Here is a 6,607-nt window from a genome sequence, read left to right on the forward strand (position 1 = left end):
AATTCAGCATTAAAAGAGAATTTTACACTCACTTTCAGTGAAGAGAATACACAAACTCAGCAGCATTGTCACTATGCTGAGCCCACAGGGCCCCTGGTTCCGCTGTGAACCAGACATGCATGTTGTGGTTTCAGTGTGGGGGTGTCTGTGGAGGAAGAAAGAGGAGGCTTGAGAAGCCACTTGAAGGCTGAAAAAGCCTCCTTGTTGACAACTTGCCGTTAAAGCAGCCATGTAACACAGCCAGTCTACTGGTGGACAAAAACTGAATACACTACTTATAGTGTAGCCATAACACTTTATAAACATAAAATACATAAATACAGCAAACATCATACAGCATAAATACATAAAATCAGCAATAGAGTGGGTTGTTTTTTTTGTAATGAATGGTGTTTTAAACTACGGATGTCCCCTCCAGCACAAATCCTTTTTTCTTGTAATAAAGTGTAAATATTTGTATTATTCTATTTATTATATATTTGAAAGACATTTGACAAGCCAGTTAAACAGAGCCTGGGTGATCAGTTATAATTAGACTCTGCCTTTGCTAGGAGCCGTTACACTTAATACTAAAAAGCGCTGGTTAAAACCACAAGGACCAAAACCACGACTAACAGCTCGCTCAGGCCACGTGTGTTTCTTTTTAAAAACAGCTCAGCTAGCACAGATGTTCTAAACCATCACTTGGGCCCAATCACATTTCACCCCTTGACCCTACCACTTAACCCTGGCCCTCTATATGCGGTGTTCATAAGTAAGGGTTGGGTGTCCGATAGAGGGCTAGGGTGCACTGTTAGTGCTAAATGGCCCTCCAAACTGAAGGTTTTCAGAGTCACACTCCAAATTGAGTGTGAAATGTCTCAGAATCCCTTGTGAATCATTGATAAATGGATGCAGAAGCAAGGGGGAAGATTTCAACCACTACCCTTTGTAACTCAGTCCCAAGGGGCAAGATGACACTTGAAAACAAGGGGTAGGAGGAAAAATGAGAGGGGATTGGGCCTTGGCAAAAATCTAAGCACTAAATCTAAGAATAAAATGGTTTAAAACATATTACATTTAATATGCATGGTTTTACCTAATCCTAGAGATATATAATAAAGTTATCTGTTACAGGACAAGGGGATTTTCAGATCCAGTACAGACATTAAATCCTATAAGATCAAATACATTTGAAAAAAGAACTAAAATTCTTACTCTCTAATTTACCAGCTTAAAAAAAAGAGATCCCATCTAAAATCCTCAATGTCAGACCTAGCTACCATACATCGTACATTCTTTAAATTGAGAACAGCATTTTGAAGTCTGATTTCTGACTCAGTCACTGCTCAAATGGTCAAACCAGAACTGTATACATATTTTTAAAATTATGGCCCCTCTAGTTACTGGCTTAGAAGCAGTGTTACTGTGATTCTTATTACGTTATCTGACGCCAAACCAGAGGTGATAAATCTGATTTTGAATGCTGACAGACTCAGAGGGGCCTGGATGTTGCACCAACTGCTGTGATCAGATCATCATAGTGAATCAACATACAAGACAACACACTGGGAATGCACACCTCGGGACAAGAACAGGACCTCTAGAAAGTTGAACTAGACATTAATTGCTTATTTTTTCACTTATTCTTTTTAAATTGTTATTATTGTGGTGACCATTGTTGGCCAGAGGAGGATGGGCCCCCTTTTTGAGTCTTGGTTCCTCTCAAAGTTTCTTCCTCTTACTTCTTCCTCTAGGGAGATTTGTCTAGAACTGTTGCCCTTGGCTTGCTCCCTGAGAGCTTGGACTTGATCATTTGTAAAGCTGTTTTTTCACAACATCTGTTGTAAAAAGTGTTATATAAATACACTTTGATTTGAAAGAACTCATTTATAAATGAGTCACAGGTAAGTCAGAGAGTTTGGAGGTTAATGTATATTTGTCACATTGCCACATCTGTTTTAGAATTACATAGTTTCCATAACTTAAGTAATATGTGTATGAAACAATGACAAATATCACCAACATGCCCAATGTTATAACTGCCCCTGATTTGTGTGTTAGAGGCTGCTATGATTGGTCTGTCAAAACAAATGAAGACCCATTCAGGTCTCACTCAAATCCTTTATTACCATTCAGATGCCTGAGTTTGTGCACAGTAAACACAGCACCACCCAGGGCCCAGGGCATGGTAAACATTGTGCCATCAGGGCAGAGGGGACGGTAAACACAGTGCCATGTAGGACCAGGGCACAGTAAGTCCTCACGATGACATTGTTTCTTCATGGTGAGGCCAAGGTTTCTGTCAGATAGTGTAGTGGACAACATACATTCTACATAGTGCAGCTTTCACTTTATTTGGAGAATTAAGTCCATGATTGTAGACATTTATTTAATAGTCTATAGACTGTCAACTTGGTTATTTTAGCTTTCATTTTAATTGGACAGTCCAGTCTGAAAGCAACAGTACATTTGTGGTGTGAGTAGAGTTCACATCTCTAGTGGTGGAGTGACATTCTTACAGAAGGAGGACCAGTTTTTTGGCCAACAAACACGTTACTCCTGCAAACAAATTCCATATCAAATTTGAAATTTAACCACACTACTCAAACTGAACAGGTGCAATTAAAAATACACCCTGACTTATGTTTCATGCACTGCATTATGTATAAATAAATAAAAAATAATGTTTTGAAATTAAATACTCCTTTAAACATCTGTTCAAACTATTTTTAAAGTCTCAGGTAGCCAGTTCTGTGGCTGCCGTAATTCCACCTGCTGTTGTAACAGACACAGTTGTACTGCGCCTTTAAGAGGGAGCTTTATGGAGAGAGAGAGAGAGAGAGAGAGAGAGAGGAACCGTCACCTTTCTGCTCGCCTTCTCAACACTCCTTTTTTTTTTTTTTTGTTAACGCTGTACGGTGCTTTTTACTGTTTCCTTTCCGTATAAATACAGTGATGGTATTGAAGTGGTCCAGGAGAGAATAAAAGTCTTTCAGATTGTCCACACCAGTGTGTGTGTCACTCCATGTTAACTCCACGCATCGCGGTTACCCCGTAGCACCTGTTCCTCACTCCAGGTAAGAAGCGTTACACTGTTTTCATTAATAAGCCTTTGAGGTACTTTGGATGTCGTAGTGAAATGAACTGACCAAACAACAGTGAGGGAGGTTATATTGGGTCTCACCCCCTGAGCTTCTACATCGTTTCTCTGTGACAAAGGACGGAGCCACTTAACTAAGAATGAGACCGTCCTCACTGACAATGTGAGAATATCTGATAGATCACTGAATGATAAGGAAGAAAGAGGACGTACCACATGACGGCTTACAAAACCTACCGCATCTCTATATTTGGTGTGTGTTGTGTTGAGCTTAGTTTGTCAGAGTTTCATCTGAATACACTTCCTGTCCAATATAAGTGTTATTGTGAAGTCATTCAGTAGACTGTATTGAAGAGTGTGTACGGTGTGTATCAGCAGTCCTGCTGTAGCTGTGTGTAGTGTGTGTAACTCAGTAAGAATGCAGGTGTGTGTTTATCTGCTCCTTGTGCTCCACGCTGCTGATGGTGAGTGTTACCTTCTCTCTACAGGTGTTGTCATCCTCATACATTCATTTGCACAAAGGTATTTATATCTGGGAGCAGCAGAGAGCAGCAGCTCACCACTTACCCCAGATTCTGTCTATCGACCAAGAAATGTTTGAAGTCCAAATTTTGCCTCTTTAGTTTAGAACAAAAGCAGTTAAATGCGAACGTTGCTAACAAACACTGGAAGTCAACAGCAACTCAAATATAGCCTTCATAAATACATGCCCACAAACTTCTCTCAAGCCGGTCAAACCGCATCCAAGTGTTAATAAATGTCTCCCAGACTAGTCGGTGTGTCGTATAACTCACTGTGAACTAGACAAGTGAAGAAACACGTCACCGGGAAGCGACCTGGATGAGGTTTGAGGACATGTAGCTCGATATCTGACTTATTTACAAATCCTATTAGCTGTCGTTGCTGTTGGCTTCCAGTGTTTGTTAGCAATGTTAGCAGCTTTTGTTCTAAACTAAAGGAGCGGAGAGTGGTGTGTGAGCAAAATGTTTACTTCTTTCACACACCCACGAAGATTGTCAAACAGTCTCCAAATCCTCATCAGTGACAGTGATCCAGCTCTGAAGTTCATGGTTTAATCAGTCAATCACCGACTGACTCTGGCAGCATAAATTCACTCCAGTGACTCCAGTTTAAAGACTTTTCTTATTTAGTCCCAAGTTATTCTGATGCCACCATAGTCATAGCTACCAGTTTACAGATGTGAGAATTCCCAGTATGCACCTCTTCCTCCTGACATATGTATTGCTAATCTGGTTGCACTCGGTGCTACGTGTGAAATGTGCTCACTTGTTTATTTCTGTTTGTGTTATTTATTCCTCATTTGTTCATCAATTGGCCAGGAAGCTTAGACAGTCCATGCTGGGGGTTTTGTCTTTTTACAGTTTTTATTTTATTTTGTTGTTGTTGTTGTTACAGCGCAGTGCACACTAGCCTACAGCCTCAATTAGTTACTTTACAGATATCCACCATCATCAAACAGTTGTTAAACAGCTTTTGACAGCTTTAACAACAAAAAGAACAAAGTAACAGAAAAGGTGAGAAAATGTTTCTACTTCCTGTGATGACTGTTGGGTTGTGATGACATTGTACTATCTACATCCAAAGTGGTCTTTACTTTGGTGACTCCTTTAGTGGTTCTGTGTCAGTTTGTGGATTTCACAGCTTCTCTTAAGTAGTTTTTTCTTAATAGTATGAAAACTACAACATGATCATAGACTGCTGCATTCCACCTGTACTTTATGAATAATATGAATGTTATCAGACCATCCTCATGTTTACCTGATTAAATGATCAATGTTTATTTTGATCAGCATGTAGTCTAGAGCTCTTCCTGTCTGATCTGTCTAATATTTGCTAAGCTACACATTCAGTTTGGTCCTTTGATCACTAAGTGTAGGAGTGAAATGATGTGACCAAACAGTACTGAGGGGGATCACTGTGTAGCACTACTTTTTACTGCAGGATCACTTTACTGAGGATGGGGACCGAACACTGGGCAGCGCAGGAGGACTGGGCAGCATCATGCGGGTGATCGGACACAAGACTAATACACACTATACAAAACACACACAGAGAGAGAAATTACCTCTTTTTTTTACAAACCAAAAATGCCTCAGCATTGCGTTAATTATCAATGGACCCGCTTGGTCGACGGTGACGTGCATTGAGGACCAGGGCTCCGAGAAAAGTTGCCCGCGCGTGAACACGTGCCCAGGCGAGGTAAGCGGCACCTGCCGGCGGACCGGTTTCCGCGCACGTGCACTTATTTTCACCTCGCTCGGATGTTTTTTCAAAAACATGCGCGTTATTCAAGAGGGTGATAAACTGTTCTTGCTGTGGAAACGGTGCCGTGGCTCTTTACTAACGGCGCACGCGCGCACGCACACACACACACACACACACACACACACACAGACACACACACATTTTTACCATGTCATGAATATCTAACATCCCTATAACTAAATCGATGTACTTGTACCAGAAAACCTATAAATACCACCAGTTTGGTTAACAACTCTCTTTTGTTTAAGCAAAAAGTGTGTTTGTGTGTGTGTGTGTCCCCATCCACAGTGGCCTGTGCTCTGACACTATGCTATAGCGCTGGTATGGGAGTCCTTGTTACAGGCTGAGCGTCACCCCTGCCTGCCGTCCCCGTGTCACGCCGTCTCGCCAGCTGTCCACTTGCAGGCCAAGAAACGTTACCTGCTGGTGTCGGCGGGGGCGTGCGCGTTGCTTCTAGCCTACGCCTGGACCCTGCGCGTGGCCGAGCTCCACACCCGCCTCCCCCAGGGCCCGGTGCTGCCGGCCCCCCCGGTGCTGCCGGCCCCCCCGCCGCTGCGGTCCTACCTGGAGGGGGCGGAGCATGAGGAGGATGGTCCCCTCCTCTTGCACCAACACACCTCCCCCCACGAGCGCCGCGACGTCCACCGGACCATGTACAAGAGCCGGCGCTGCCGTATGGAGACCTGCTTCGACTTCTCCCGCTGCCGCCACGCCTTCTGCGTCTACGTGCACCTGCCGGCGAGGGGCGAGGCCGCGTCGGAGGGCTACCGCAAGGTGCTGGCCGCCATTGAGGAGTCGCCGTACCGCACATGTGACCCGGCCGAGGCCGGCCTCTTTGTGCTCGGCGTAGACACGTTGGACCGGGACCGGCTGTCGCCGCAGTACGTCCCCGATGCAGGCGGCCGCATCCGGGCGCTGCCGCTCTGGAACGAGGGGCGCAACCACCTGGTTTTCAACCTCTACTCAGGCACCTGGCCTGACTACGGCAAGGATCTGGGCTTCGACGCCGGACACGCCATGCTGGCCAAGGCCAGCGCCGACGCAGGGAACTTCTGACCCGGCTTCGACGTCTCCATCCCGCTGTTCCCCAGGGAGCACCCCCTGAAGGGCGGCGGGAGGGGCCGGCTGACGGCCAACGATGTGCCGCCCGCCCAGAGGTACCTGCTGGTGTTCAAGGGGAAGCGCTACCTCACCGGCATCGGCTCAGAGACCCGGAACGCTCTGCACTACGTCCACAAT

General features: G+C 44.8%; 1 long non-coding RNA gene across 1 annotated transcript; it reads left to right on the forward strand.

Moving 5' to 3' along the window:
* Nucleotides 1-4,177: 4,177 nt before the first annotated feature.
* Nucleotides 4,178-5,886, forward strand: LOC145660136 (uncharacterized). The gene is made up of 3 exons (XR_014126307.1): nt 4,178-4,617; nt 5,045-5,302; nt 5,657-5,886. It is a non-coding gene; the product is annotated as an uncharacterized LOC145660136 (long non-coding RNA).
* The last annotated feature ends 721 nt before the right edge of the window (nt 5,887-6,607 follow it).

This window comes from Electrophorus electricus, chromosome 2, assembly GCF_041902795.1.
Source record: "Electrophorus electricus isolate QZ-2024a chromosome 2, ASM4190279v1, whole genome shotgun sequence".
Lineage (NCBI taxonomy): Eukaryota > Metazoa > Chordata > Actinopteri > Gymnotiformes > Gymnotidae > Electrophorus > Electrophorus electricus.